Source organism: Tamandua tetradactyla, chromosome 14 (assembly GCF_023851605.1).
Source record: "Tamandua tetradactyla isolate mTamTet1 chromosome 14, mTamTet1.pri, whole genome shotgun sequence".
Taxonomy (NCBI): Eukaryota; Metazoa; Chordata; class Mammalia; order Pilosa; family Myrmecophagidae; genus Tamandua; species Tamandua tetradactyla.
In genome coordinates this window covers 26,552,266-26,568,891 of record NC_135340.1, presented here as the reverse complement: position 1 = coordinate 26,568,891, position 16,626 = coordinate 26,552,266, and the positions used below count along the sequence as shown (strand labels likewise).

The 16,626-nt window shown below is 36.2% G+C and overlaps 1 long non-coding RNA gene across 1 annotated transcript in view; it reads right to left on the bottom strand.

Annotated features, from left to right (window-relative positions):
- The window catches only part of LOC143654852 (uncharacterized), a 33,098-nt gene extending 20,257 nt beyond the window's left edge, over nucleotides 1-12,841 (bottom strand). The window contains exon 1 of the long non-coding RNA XR_013162005.1: nucleotides 12,602-12,841. This is a non-coding gene — a long non-coding RNA (uncharacterized LOC143654852). The remainder of the gene's footprint in view (nucleotides 1-12,601) is intronic.
- Between the last annotated feature and the right edge of the window lie 3,785 nt (nucleotides 12,842-16,626).

Genomic DNA, 16,626 nt, shown 5'->3' with positions numbered 1-16,626 from the left:
ATGAACTCAGAAATCATTATTTAAAACATGTTTTTCTTTCATAATACTATTTCTTCTAACCAAAATGTATGAAGTGACCACTGTTGGGGTTGGGCATGTTTCTTTGAAAATATGAGAAAATAAAAGATTCCCCCTGTTCCAAATTGCTTATTGTTGATACTCATTTCCAATTGACTCATTCAGTTGTTAAGGAATACCCTTTCAAATTTATTGATTGACCCAATTATATTAAGAAAATTCTTTTCAAAGGGAAAAATGGCAGAAAACATTCATTTTAATATATAGCTTAGTTTAACACAGTACTATAAAATGCCAAATGATTTGAGTCTTGTGGACATCTTCAATAGAATGTGGCAAGTATATTTTTTGGTCTCCTGTCATATGTAAATATGGATACAGAAATAAAATACAGAAATAAAATTTCTGTACTTTGACACTTTTTCTACTTGGGCCAAGCCTAGTAAAAGATCTGAGACTAGAATTCCTACCTATGATTTCTCTAGTGTAAATACAAGCCACTTTGACCCTCTGAGGATCAAAATCATCTGCATTATCTCAAACTGAAACAGAACACTGTGGGATATCTGAAAAGGCAATTGAAACCACAGTAGGGAAACTTGTTATTGGATTTTTCTAAAAAAATCTCATGCCTTGTGTTATACTAGCCTTTGAGAAGGTCGGGCTTATTGAGGAGTGGGTACTTTAATAACAAATATTTCTTCATAACAAACTTCACTTGGTACTATATCAGCTTCACATATTTGAGGTGTTTATTGTTGGGAATTTCCATCAACGCTTCACCCAATCCTAACTTGCCACCGAATCATGTCTGGTGAGTGTCACAGCCCTGAAATTGCAAAGTGGGCTTATGTGGTTGATATCCTCTGCTATAGGACCATTGCCAATATATAATTACAATGAAAAAAAAAACCATTTCTGTTAAGATGCTTATATCTGACCCCTTGTAGCAGTTATCTGTTAATATTAGTGTGCTACCGCCAAAGCATTATGTTTCCCTTGAGTGATTGTGAACTCAGAGAAATGAAGACTTCAACTTTCTAAAAAAACTCTTCTTAAGAAATTGTCACATACTTGTATTTTAAAGGAATTTTAGTTAGTTCCCAAATGTTCACATAAATCAGAACGTAAACCCTCCCTTTAACATGAGATTAGAAAGAACAAAGGCATTCTGAGGTTCGGACGCCAAGCTTTCATTGAGTTTCTCTTATCTAGTGCTGCGACCTGCGTGGCTCAGTGTTGGGACTGAAGGGAGGTGATGGGGAATTGAGAAAAAAGAAACAAGAGACAAAGGTACAGTTAAAGCAGGAACCAGGTGGGACTTTGAGCTGGGATGGAGACTCAAAGACCACGAGAGGGTCAGCACTGTTAGGTTTATAGGGCTGCGAGAGAAAGAAAGCCAAAAATGTAACTAAAGAAAGCGGGGGTGGGGAGGGGGGGGGAGGAGGAAGCAGGAGCTGAAGCATCTGCTTCCTTGTGGCCAGATGAGTCAAAAGTTACACATATCCCAAGGCCTCCTTCCTGCCCCAGACTCAAGTAGCTTTGCAACACTTTAGTCTCTTCAGGACATCAGGTGCCTATTCCCACAGAGACAGTTTTGCTTTAGCTCTGCAGTGAGCAGGTGACCTCTGTCTCACCCGCAACGGACAATCTAGAGTCCCCACAATTATTTAGAGTCAAAGGAGAATGAATGAATGATGTTTAAGGAAAGCACTAGAGAAACACAACCAAGCCAGAGAACAAAATGTCAAGCAAGATTCCTTCCCACAGACAACTTAATTAGTGGGGATCTAATAAATGTACCTAAATGTATTGTCTCTGATAAGGCTTGCAGGAAGAAATCATAGTTCATGATAAGGTAACTTTGATACGAAATCAAATTAAGGAAAAGAGTTTGGTATAATCCAGAGTAAAGCTTTTGAAGGCAAAAATATTGAAAGCTGGCTTTGACAGGAAATGCAATATTAAATAAGCAAATAGTAAAAACCAGAAAGAAAATTTACAAACAGAGCAAGTAGTGAAGAAAACAGAACCAAGTTATTTTTCTCTTTTATGTCACCACATAAAAGCATATAATGCATGTTTTTGTAATATTTATGTTTTCTAATGGATGTTTATATTTATATAGGAACAGAGGCATATGGCTCATTCCTCTTCCCTATATAATGAAAACCCAACTCTATATCCACGACAAAACCTTACAATGCCCAATACGTTATAGCAAAAAAGATAATTACCGTTTAGTAGGCAGCTACTACATGCTAGGGGCAACAAAGATTAATTATTTAAATCTTCGTAGCAGCCTGATGGTGTACTTAGTAGCTTCCTTTTACAGATAAGAGGAAGGATTTATATATGTTCTTCAAATTCAAATGATTATCAAACGCCAAGCCAGCATCTGACTAGGGTTTAACTTGACACTAAAGTCCATATTCTTCCAATGTATCCAACTCTTCTGAGAACAAGAAAGAAAGACACACATTATCACATTCTTCCTTCCTGCCATTAAACATAGCTGTGGGTGTAAGTGATGCAGCTATGAGCAAAATGCCACAGAATGACAGGTACGTCTACCAGAGACCTGATATCTCTGAGCTACTAAAACAATTCCTCCTTTATCTTCCTTCAGATTTTTTTGTTTCCAAAGCCAAATAAATATTGATTTAATTTATAAGCCTCTTTGGGTTAATATTATTATACTGTAAACTCCACCAGAGCAAGGACTATTTGTTAAATATTTTCATAGATATATCCCGAGTGCCTAAGAGCACCTTGCCCAGAGTAGTTACTCCATAAATATTTGCTGAATAAGTGAACAACTATTATGTTCACTGCTAATTAAAACATGTATATGTTCTTTTTAGTACTTTTGTTTGTTTGTTTTTTATTAATTAAAAAAAGAATTAACAAAACAATTAGAAATCATTCCATTCTACATGTACAATCAGTAATTCTTAATAACATCACATAGTTGCATATTCATCATTTCTTAGTACATTTGCATCGATTTAGAAAAAGAAATAAAAAGACAACAGAATAAGAATTAAAACAATAATAGAAAGAAAAAAAAAACAAAAAACAAAAAACCTATACCTCACATGCAGCTTCATTCAGTGTTTTAACATAATTGCATTACAATTGGGTAGTATTGTGCTGTCCATTTCTGAGTTTTTATATCCAGTACCGTTGTACAGTCTGTATCCCTTCAGCTCCAATTACCCCTTCTCTTTTTTTTTTTTTTAATTAACGGAAAAAAAGAAATTAACCCAACATTTAGAAATCATACCATTCTACATATGCAATCAGTAATTCTTAACATCCTCACATAGATACATGATCATTATTTCTTAGTACATTTGCATCGGTTTAGAAGAACTAGCAACACACCCGAAAAAGATATAGAATGTCAATATAGAGAAAAAAATAAAAGTAATAATAGTAAAATCAAAACGAAACAAAACAAAACAAAACAAAAACCTATAGCTCAGATGCAGCTTCATTCAGTGTTTTAACATGATTACTTTACAATTAGGTATTATTGTGCTGTCCATTTTTGAGTTTTTGTATCTAGTCCTGTTACACCGTCTGTATCCCTTCAACTCCAATTGCCCATTATCTTACTCTGTTTCTACCTCCTGCTGGACTCTGTTACCAATGACATATTCCAAATTTATTCTCGAATGTCTGTTCACATCAGTGGGACCATACAGTATTTGTCCTTTAGTTTTTGGCTAGACTCACTCAGCATAATGTTCTCTAGGTCCATCCATGTTATTACATGGTTCATAAGTTTATCTTGTCTTAAAGCTGCATAATATTCCATCGTATGTATATACCACAGTTTGTTTAGCCACTCTTCTGTTGATGGAGATTTCGGCTGTTTCCATCTCTTTGCAATTGTAAATAACGCTGCTATAAACATTGGTGTGCAAATGTCCGTTTGTGTCTTTGCCCTTAAGTCCTTTGAGTAGATACCCAGCAATGGTATTGCTGGGTCGTATGGCAATTCTATATTCAGCTTTTTGAGGAACTGCCAAACTGCCTTCCACAGTGGTTGCACCCTTTGACATTCCCACCAACAGTGGATAAGTGTGCCTCTTTCTCCGCATCCTCTCCAGCACTTGTCATTTTCTGTTTTGTTGATAATGGCCATTCTGGTGGGTGTGAGATGATATCTCATTGTGGTTTTCTTTTTAGTACTTTTATCCTTCAATTACATCTCATGCATTCATATTATTGCTCTCAGTTTTTGTTTGTTTATGCACATTTTACTCTACTCTTTGTCCACATATTAATTTTCAACCTTTGTTTGTCATTTTGCTGTATGTTTATTAGTTATGACTGAGTTATTTTAAGGTTCCATATTTTAATTGGAGGTTCTAGTCATTTTCCTCTAGTTTAAGAGGTTTTATTTCTTTCATCTTACATATTTATTATTCATTAGCTTTGTTTTTCCTTTTATTTCCTTCTATTTATTTTATTGGTTTGATCAAGTTGTATGTCCCTGAATTTTTCCCTTCTTATTGTTAGTCAAGACTACTTAGATGTCCTTTCTACTAATGGTCATTTTCCCTTACCTGATGTTGATAATAAAATACATATTTCTCTACAGTTTCATGGAAAGAAGATACCAATTACTGTCTTCATTAAGATGCTCTAATCTGTTGTTTTCTATTCTTCCAAATAAGATGAGCATTTAAAAAATACGTTCTCATTCGTACATTCCTCCCAGCACTTCCTAAACGAAGCCCTTAAGGTATGTCACTCCTCTCTAGTTAATTCCTAGATTTCTTTGAGATAATGAGTATAGCATATTTACTTTTTTGTTATTTTTAGAATTTCACTTTAAGTATGTTCCCTTTCTTTCAGGAAATTTGACTTAAATATTCACTGGTACAGACATATGTAACCATAATGTTCACCAGTGTGTCCTCTTGTATTTCTCCTCTCTGCCTCAAGCTCTATGGTCTCATTCCTTGCAGAGCTTAGTTAGAATCCTTTCTCAAAGATTTTCCAGGTGAATTACCTGGGATTATATTTTCTGGACATGCTTGCTGTGATTATCTTTGGCACAGACAAGTGACCGACATATATACTGTTATAGTTTTCTCTCAATAGTCTGTAGTTGTTCTCCACTGTCTTCCAGCTTCCAGAGTTACAGATGAGATGTTGATATGATCTCATTATTTTCCCTTTGTTGGAAACCTGCTCTGGCAATAGATTTAGATGTAATGCAGATACATAGATGCACATGCACATATATATATACATACACACACATATGCACACATACACACATACATGTGCATATACACATACATATGCACACAGACACACATGTGCACATACACATGCACACAGACACATGCATATACACATATGCATATATACACACATACATATGCATATACACATACATATGCATGTACACCCATGCACACCCATGCATATGGGTGCAGGTGCACATGCACATGCAAACACACATGCGTGTGCCCATACACATACATGCACATAAACATGCACAGATACATACACATGCACACACACACACATACACACATACACATGAATGACACCAGGAATTGCTAAGGTGTATATATTTATGCCTGGTCTCAATGAGCCTTTTCATTCATAGAGAGTTTTAAACAAAGAAACTTTATCTTATTATGCATGGCTTCCTCCTATATCTGTTTCCTGATTCATCTTATAGGTATTTTTGGATTTCTTCACATAGGAAGTTTCCTCAATGTATAGCCAAGTCTCACATTTCCACTATGATGTGATATGACTATGATTTTAATCTAATTGCATTTTTTGTCTTGTGATTTGAACTACTTTTTATAGTTAATGTCTCCAGAATAAACTTTGGTTCAGGCAGTGACTGCTCATTTCTCAAATTGATCTAAAGTATATTTCAGTATGAAAATAATGGATTTTAGGCCCAAATGTCATTTAATGTGTTGAACTTAAATATACTCAGGAGTATATATTTAAATGAATTGCAAAGTGTTTAATTTGCAAAATGTTTACTATTTCTTTTCCTGTCCCAAGTTATAAAGACTTTAATTGTCCTGTCAAAAATTTGTTTTTGACATTTCAGATTGATAATAAATCTAAACCCTTCAACAGAGTGCCGAGAAAGTGTACGTTTAGAGGAAACTTTTACAAATTAAAAGAAAGAAATAGATTAAAATTATTTACAGTAATCAAAAGATACCGCTTTCCAGATATGGCAATAGTATCCATTGGAAGATTTTTTTCTGCAAGTTAGTCTAAGTCTAAAATAGGATATTAGCATTCTTCTGTTATAATTGGATATGAGGAAATAAAATGAGAAAATTTAAATGAAAGGAGAGGAAAACTTGGTTCTTCTCATAAATATTAATGTACAAATAAAAGAATATTGACATTCATTTCATTCAGAAAATGAATTTATTATATTGAGGTGGGAACTGTGTTGGGAGCATTTTTTTTCAGGTCTGTGAACTCTGTGAAATTGTGCAAGTCACTAAGGTCATATGTAGAAAGAAAAATAGGGAAATATACATGTTTATATTCTTCGCACTTTAACAATTGGATGAAGACAGAAAAAAAAAGTCAAAATGAAGCAGAATTGGGCCTAGGTTAAATAGACATGAGTATTTTCTCAGCAATACCTCTTACACTATAATTGATTTAACAATGAGGATGAAGTGAGGAATAATTATAATCAAACAACATATTGTTATGATTTACCTGGGAAGAACCTAGTGAGTAATATCTGGAGAGGAATTGGGGGAAGGGGCAGATATTGGGAAAAGAGGTTGGCTTATGTGGCATAGAAAAAATGATTTGTATCATGTATGCCAACGAACTTAACTAAGGATGTAAAAGACTTGTACACAGAAAACTACATAACAGTGCTAAAAGTAATCAAAGGAGATCTAAACAAGTGGAAAGACATTCCCTGCTCCTGGATAGGAAGGCTAAATATAGTTAAGATGTCAATTCTACCCAAATTGATCTACAGATTCAACACAGTACCAATCAAATTCCAACAACCTACTCTTAAGACGTGGAATGCTAATTACCAAATTCATCTGGAAGGGAAAGTGACCCCAAATAGTTAAAAAGCATCCTAAAAAAGAAGAACAAATAAAACCTATTATAAAGCCACAGTGGTCAAAACAGCTTGGTACTGGCACAAAGATAGACGCATTAACCAATGGAATCTAATCGAGACTGCAGAAACAGACTATCAAAGGTATGGTCACCTGATTTTTGAAACGGCCCCCAAATCCTCTGAACTAGAACAAAATAGTCTTTTCAGTAATTGGGCATGGAAGAAATTGATATCGATAGCCAAAAGAATGAAAGAGGACCCCTATCTTACACCTTACACAAAAATTAACTCAAAGTAGATCACACACCTAAATATAAAAACCAGTACCATAAAACTTATAGAAAAAAAAGTAGGGAAACGTCTTCAAGACCTAGTAATAAGAGGGAGCTTCTTAAACTTTATACCCAAAGCACAAGCAACAAAAGAAAAAAATAGATAAATGGGAACTCCTCAAAATCAAATGCTTCTGCACCTCAAAAGACTTTGTCAAAAAGGTGAAGAGGCAGCCAACTCAATGGGAGAAAATATTTGGAAATCACATATCAGACAAAGGTTTGTTATCCTGGATATACAAAGAAACCATACAACTCAACAACGAAAGAATAAACAACCCAATTATACAATAGGCTAAAGGTATGAATAAGTATATTTCTGAAGGCCAAATACAGATGGCTCAAAAGCACATGAAGAGATGCTCATTTTCATTGGCTATAAAGGAAATGCAGATGAGATCCACCTCACACCTATAAGAATGGCTGCTATTAAACAAACAGGAAACTATAAATGTCAGAGAGGATGTGGAGAAATTGGACACTTATGCACTGCTGGTGGGAATGTATAATGATGCAGCCACTATAGAAGACTGTTTGGTGATTCCATAGGAAGCTAAATATCGAGTTGGTCTATGACCTAGCAATAACACTACTTGGTATATACCGAGAAGAGCTGAAAACAATGACACAAACAGATATTTGCTCACCGATGGTCACAGCAGCATTATTCACAATCTCCAAAAGATGGAACAAACCAAATGCCAATCAACAGACGTGTTGATCAACAGAATGTGGTATATATGTACAGTGGAATATTATGCAGCAGTAAGAGGAAATGACATCCTGAAGCACATGACAATATGGATGAGCCTTGAGTACATAATGCTAGGTGAAATAAGCCAAACACAAAAGGATAGATACTGTATGATTCCACTTTTATGATCTGCAGAAAGGTATGATCAAAGGCTTATAGTACAGAATATAAGGACTTAGAGATACATAGAAGCTAGAGATGGGTGAATGGTTAGCTAATGAGGTTGAACTCCAATGTAAGGGAATAGAAAGAAGTGAAGGTGGTTCTTTAGTGGGTCTATTAGTATATTACCATATTGAGGATGAACAAGATTGAGAGGGGTTGTATAGACCTACAACACTAGAAATATGAATTCACTCTTGCAAGAATTACTTCAAAGATATGATTCATGTACAAAGAGTGTTTAAGTCTAGGGCACAAGGGGAAAACTACTATTGCATACTAAGGGCTATGTTCAAAAGTAAAACATCAGCACTACCACAGCAACAGCAGAGGTAAATAACAGTGAGAGGGACAAGAGTTAAGAGGAGGTTTAGATTTCCCACTTGGCAAGGGTGTGTTTATTGATTTTCTTTCTCTTGGGAACAATGAAATTATCTAAAATTGAGAATGTTGATGGGCTGTGGACTGTGGGCATTATACATGATGCCTGATGATTGCAGGTGGCTGAAGGATGCACTGATGGAGAAGTTGATTGGCAAACGATGGTGTATACTTATGAGTGAAGATTGTGCTGCTACAAAAAGGAACAAAGTCATGAGGCATGCAATGATGTGAATGAACATGTGGGACATTTGGTGAGACAAAATAAGCCAGAAACAAAAGAACGACAACAGTGTGGTCTCCTTTAGAAAATGCTTATAAGAAAACAGGCGACTAGATTTTAAGCTTTTATAGCAGACACATTAAGTCTGGAGTGGTGATTATTTCTGGATTTTGAGAGGCTGTTTTTAATATATCTACAGATAAGATATCTAGAGATAAGAACGAAGCCAATCAAGTTGGGGTTAAAGTAATTCAGAACACAGGGGAAGACAGTGTCTATATTTTAGAACCACACATACTCTTTGAGTCCAAAGGAAGAATGGTTTTTTTGGTCCGGAACTGAAATTTTCTGTAGCGCATAATCTAACTCAACCTATCTGTATAACTCATTTGAACAGATGAAACACAGGGAGCCCAGAATAAGAAAGAGGTCCTTTAATCTTGTACAGATTATTGTAATGCCTGAATATATCCTAGAGTATATTACACAGATAGTCAAAAAGTCCTGGCAAAGTGCCTTGAAGGATGGAAGAAAGAATATGGAACTACTGACCTTACCATCAGGGAATCCCCTGATACTGTGTCAAACTTCAGGGCCACCCAAATCAATAGGTCATGCTCTTGATCTTGAGGCTTACTCTTGTGAAGCTTATATAGGTAGCAGAGAAGTTTAGACTACCTGTAAGTGTGCCTAAGAGGACCTCTTTTGTGGCTCAGATGTGGCCTCAGTCTCTTTAAGCCCAATTCTGAAAGTGAAATCATTGCCCTGCCTCCTACATGGGACATGACATCCAGGGCTGAAAGTCTCCCTGGCAACGTGGAGGATGACTCCCAGGGATGAATCTGGCCCTGGCACAGTAGGATCGACAATTTTCATCCTGACCAAAAGGGGGGAAAGAGGTGTAACTCATAAAGTATCAGTGGCCTAGAGAATTCAAACAGAGTCGAGAGGCTACTCTGGAGGTTGCTCTTATGCAAGCTTCATTTAGACCTTGCTATCTATTATAACCTCCCAATCCCCAACTGGGCCATTCTAGCCAATCCTAAAGAACACCTAGGGCAATATATACAATTCCGCAAGTGTTTCATGCACTAGAGTAACTTTTCAGAAACCTACAACCTCCAGATGGATCCTTGGTTACTGATAAGTCCTGAAATCTAGAAGGCCCTACCTCTCCGGAATATCAGATAGTTCCATCTCCCTACCCCATATTATTGACAGGCCCTTCCAATATGAAAAAGTTAGAATGGCCATAGCCCAAACACCCCCAAAGAGAGGGATGGAAAGATCAAAGGATGGTGGAGTTATATAGTAAAGATAGTATTTAACAAATGAATATGAATGTTAAGTCATTAAATTGATATCTCTTTTAGTCTGCTCTAGAGCAACTAGAAGTAGAAACCTAAAATCGTGGAATTGTAACCTATGTCAAACTCTGAAATATGTTCTATAACTAACTGTAGTGCTGTGCTTTGAAATTTATTGCTTTTTTTGTATATATGTTATTTTTCACAAAAAAAGAAGGAAAAAAAGTCAATTGTTATGATAAAAAAATATTTACACCTTCTAGCTTCCTATATTCTGTAGCAGCTAGAAGGAAAATATTGTGAGAGGATCATATGGTAGTCCGTGACAAACTCTGGGATCTGTCCTGTAAGTACTTATTGAAGAGTGCTTTGAAAACTATTGCTTTTTCATTTCTTTGCTTTGTATATATGTTATACTATGCAATTAAAAAGTTAACAATTGAATGAGACATGATTCCTCTCTCAAAGACATACTTTTAAGAGAGACAAAGTATAAATTAATTCTCTAAATGACATCACATATAAGAAGACCATTACATATGACTCTAAGACAAAATAACTTCACCACTACTTCAGAGGTGTTTAAATGTGAATCAGTGAAGCATGGAACTACCGGCACCCGGTTTGAACTGGTTTAACAAAAACTATCTCTATCTTCCTCTTTTTGTTGCCATTAATTTCTACTCTCTCTGATTTATCCAACTTTCTGCTACCAGTTTAATGTTTCTAAAGCAGATATCTGATTATGTTTGTACTATCTGGAGAATCTATCAATGTCTCCCAAGCAGTATACAAAATAAACTACAGAGTTCTTAAAGAGTTTTCACTATATTTTCTGTAACGTTTTAGGATGGTGGTGAACTTTGATGAAATCCTTTGGGATCAGGCATAAATATTATTATTATGCTATATTCCAAGCAAGTGATTTTTCCATTATACATATATGCCACAAGCATCACACCATGATGTATTCCTTGACATGTATTTTGCCTCTTTTGTATTGCAAGTACCTCTTACAGTACTTAGTACGACTTATTTTGTCTTGCAGTACATTTGTATTTTATCCCACCATTCAATTGTTTTTAAGTTATTTCAGGTAGAATCTATGCCTGATTTACAGTCCCACCCCTCCCCCATGGACATAACATGAGAGCTGTTTGATAAATATTGGATAAATGCATACAATTGTTTGTTTCATACACATTATGTTATCATATTTGTTAGTTGGCCACACAAAATGGCTATATTTGACAACAAAATATTCTGAATGCCAAACACAATGGCTTTCATCTGTTAAGCACCTAATACATATTTTGAATGAATAAATAAATGAAAATGTGAATGCTGATTAGTTTTCTTATATATGTTTTCTTTTGGGTCACTGATTCTCTGACCTACATACGTTAACATTTTCCAAGTGGGAAGCTGTGTCAGTGGGAAGGGTAATTTGTTCCTTATAGGTCAGAGTTATACCAAGGTTATCAGACCTTTGGCCTGATCTTGGTATAAATTTAAGTATAATGGAATTTAGAACAGTACCTGGTTAGAAGTAGTTAGAAATCCCAGAATATAAATCAAAGTGACCCTGGGTTTTACAACTTTTCATGGGCTAAAGCTGGTTCTGTTGAGTGTAGGATCTAAAAACCTACCTCCATTCTGCAAGGAAGTAGATATAGTGACCTATAACAACCTTAGAACATCTTTAAGTTTAAAGGGAAGATCCAGAATAGGGTGATCTTTTTTCTATATGGTTTAAGATTAAAACAGGATTTGGAACACAGGGTAGCACTTGTCAACTAATTGACCATCCTTTTTATACAAAAGCATAAACAACGTTCCAAAAGAAAATAGATCCAACATTTATAAGACCAGAAAAATCATATTTCTTATTCAAATTTGTCTTTTTTCTATTTAGGTTTTCCCTAAAAGCCCATGCATCCTAGACAATCAATAGCATTTACACTATTTATAGATGACAGCATTGACAAACAGCAGCACTATAAAAATAATTTCCTATGAACTATTTTCCTCAGAAGATTACATTTTTCACTGTTCTGACTGCCATAAACTAATATGCTTGCCAAACTTTTTTCAGATTACCTAAAGAAATTTCACTGTAAAATAACAGCCTCTGTGTTTCTTACTCAAACATAGATCATTTGGAAAATTTTAAGTCTAAACCAGCAGGAACAAAAATGTATAATACCATTTATCTGCAAATTGACTAGGGATTGTTTTAAATGGAAAAGTATTACACGAAGCTCAATTCTATTGTTTGTTAGAAAGTAACAGAAGTTATTCTCCCCTGGGGGATCTACTCACAGGCAGTCACAAATGTAGCTTCTTTCTCAGAAGGCATAAGATGGTGGTGATAATGATGATGATGATGGTGAAGATAATGACTAACATCTGTTAACATGTACTATGTGTCATTGTGCTCTGCCATTTGTATGTAATATCTCATTTAATCATCAAAACATATCTAAAAATATGTATTCTTGATTTCCCATTTTAATTATAGGAAACTGAGGCCAGAGAGAAGCTAAGCAACCTACAATTGTCCACATGCCTATTAAATCAGGGAGCCAGGATTCCAGTCCCTTTCTGACCTCACAGCATAGACTCTGAGTCATTACAGAGTATTGCAAATGTCTAATTCTTGGGTTTCAGGGTTTTATTTTACCAAAAATTGAAATGAAAATAAAAATGTATATGGTAAAGGCAGGTTTGCTCTGAGGACTAAACAAGGATTTAGGAGAATATGATGTTAATTCAGATGATTTTACTCATTCTTCTCTTTCAGTCTCTCTCTTTCTATCTTGCTTGCTTGCTCACTCCCTCACTTTACACCCATAATGATAAGGAGTTTTTTTTTGAGTATATGGGAAAAGGCCTGGTAGAGTGCTATATGCAAAACTCCTTAAATCATAAAATAAAATAAATTTATAATAACATATTATTACATTAAAAGAAGCATTTCCTTAAAAGTTAATACTATACAAAAAATAGCATTGCATTTTCTCATAAAATTCTAGCCATCAAATGACTATTAGAGCTCTTCTATTCAGTATACACAATTATCTAGTTCAGTATTTACAATTTACTTTAAAAATTTCACAGTAAGATGAATTAATATCTTGGGTATTCTTCACCAGTATAGCCATAATAACCTTTTGTAGCCAGTCTGTTGTGGATAGGTTGTCATTCATTTGACTTGTCTACGCTTGTACGATACAAGTTGTTAAATAATTTGAATGTCATTACTAGACTTATGAATCCCTTTAAGGATTTTGAAATCCATTTCTCATGGTAGATGTGTTGGTCTTGGTCCACCAAAAGCAAATGCAAAGTTGGGATTACATTTACATGAATTTTATTAGGGGAAATGCTTTTGAAACAAAATGGTGAGGGAGTCAGAATGCCTCGGAAACCATTTGACCATTGTTGAAGTCTGGCTGTAGGTGAAGAAAAGAAGGGGGAAAAGTGTGGGTGAAAGCATCTTAAGTGCAACAAAGTCTAAAGAAGCTTTGGGAAGGCCTTCATGTCAAAGTTATCTGTCAGAGGAGTCCTGGTCCTCCACAGAAGATGCCAGATCGATGGACGTATAACGTGAACTTGAGGCCTTATCAGTCTGCTCCAGTAATGATACCATGTAGTGCACAGCAGTGTGGCTCTTACACAGCTGAGTCTCTGGTTGTCAACAGTCATTCTCCAAGGTCTATACTGTTTTTGCAGGAACCAGACTGGCTAATTAAATGGAAATAGATAGGGACCACCACCTTGCATCCTTTCTTTAGGTTTTTAATGGTAGCGTTCACTATCCCCTGTCCCAGGATGAAATTATTATGTTTTTTTGGGAAGGGAAGGAGAAGGGCAGTTTTAGAGGTTTACATCTAACTTTCTCCACCAAAATAGCTCCTCCTCCATAAACTAGAAACTCAGTATGAGGACTTGGCCAAATGTCAAGTTTATGACTTCCAAATATGTGCTCAGGAAATGGGAAAATGACCTGATGTAAGCCAGATGTCAGCCAAGACTACATTTACTGCCTGGTACCCATAAGCTCCAACTCAAACAAGAAAGCCATGATGATGTTTTGGACCTCCATGTATCAATGCGGACTCAGATCTTCTATCCAAATGTCCTCAAAATATTTAGCTATTCTCCTTTACTCAGGGCACAGTCAACCAAGGAAATGTCTGCAGGTAATTTTTGGAGAAGGACTGGGAGAATAGTCATAGTACATACTTGCCAGGGGTTGTAGAGCCCTTTCCTTCTAAACACTTCTTCAGTCACTGAGTTCCAGACCTGAAAATTGGCACAAGTCTTGGAACTGCGCAGGAAATCAAGAATTTTTAATTGGAGTGACCAACCTCATCTTATGATCCTCCATTCTTCTTCTGCTTTTGGTTACGGATACCAAGCAACACCATATTGACTGACCAACTATCTAGCCCTTAAGTGCACCATGCTAATTAATCATGTCAACATTGCCCTGTAAATCCACAACCCTAGGCTACCCCTCAGAACTTGCCAATTAGGTCATTGTGGCTTACCAACACCTGATGCCTAAGTACCTTCACCTGGCCTTCTTACTTAGGGGCCCTATTATCCCCATGAATGTACTGAGCCCAGTACTTTGATTGCCTCTCCTACTACCATTTCTGGCCTGTAGGAAAGAGTCATCTGGGAATTCTTCATGATGATAGTATCCCTCTCATTAACATATTTCTGGTGATTTGGTTAATGGTATTTCTGGTTCTTCTGGCCTTACTTTATATATCCTTTCTATTAAGTCCAATTCCTTCAGCCACTACTTTTGCTGTCTGCAGATCAACTCAGTCATTTTTTACTTTCAGTCCTCTAGGAGCAACCAAAGCAGAGTTTTTGTCCCATCTCTTGAAAGCTTGCTAGCATCTTACATGTAATATCCCCCCAAAATGTTCTGAAGCCCACTAATACTTGCAAATGTAATTTTATATCCTAGCCCCTTTGAACAAGCAACCTCAAAATCCATTCCCAGAAGTCAGCCCCTGGTCCCTACTATTACATGCTGGCTATTTCTTAGAATTTTTTAGGTATATGGTCTCTTTCCTTCCTTACCAGACCCGTCCCTTCCCCAGTTAGATTATGTTAGGATTTAATCCTAGTTATTAGCCTTGAAGCCAGGAGAAGAGATGGAGCGGTTCCTGAGGAGGTTTTTATTTCCCCTTGGGGGAGAGATTTATTCAACATCTTCCAGCACAGTAGAAGTACTTCCTCTTACTACGGAAAGGTGGGTCACCTCTGCAAACTTAAAGAGATCAGGGATTTGTTTGGAGAAATAACATTTTTAGGATCATCCATCCAGATGTCCCTGTCACTCAATTCAAGATTCCAGGTTTTCCCACCAGGGCCCTGAACTTTGTGTAACAGCCCTGCTTTTGCTGTGCATTTAAAGATCTCTGGATCTCTGAAATATTCACATTTACCCTTAAGCTCAAATATGCCATTCCACAGGTGATGAGGTAACATATAACCTAATACGAGGTTCTCTGGCTCTCTAACCACTTATGTAAAAGTCTTCAGTCTCACATTTTCTTTCTGCAATTAAACTTGTCAGTGACCAGCTAACTGTGTTGTCTTATAGCATCATTTGCCTTCTTTACACAACCCCTCCAACCCATATGTTTAGAGGCCTGAATCGTCACAACTGACACAGAATTCTCCTCCACCAGGACATTTTTCCAGGCCACTACTGGTAAAATCTTTGGCAAGTGAGACAGCAGGGACTGTTGTTTTCTCAGACAACACCTGATATTACTTGCAGTAGTCTGGTCTTCCATGAAGTAGATACCAAGATATGATTATACATGCAAGGTATTTAAGAGAAAATGGGGAGGGGGCAAAAGGGGCTGTGAAAGCCATCAGATTACAAAACAGTTGTGGCCCTGAGTGAAGGAGAGTAGAAAAGAAGATGGAGTGAAAGTGTCCTAGACCACCTGACTTCTTAGGGATGCACAACAAGGCTATTGGAAAATCCACAAGCCAATGCCATCTCTTAGTGAAGTCGTTCATACCCAAAGAATCGACCAGGCTTAGTATTTTTGTTGTGCTCATTTATCAACTATAAGCAGATTTCAGAGAGTAGCAGTCGGGGTTCTTGGCCAAATATGGTGCCCATAGTTGAAAATCTGTGAGGCACATTCTCATGGCAGTGACAGTGTATGTTATTTCTTTACAGGCTAATTTTTAAAATAAAGACTAAATTATAAAATCTTGATATAATATTCAGCATTTCATATGGTAGGTTCTTAAAATGTGATGCAATCTATTAAATTTATTTAAATATATATATATGTATATAT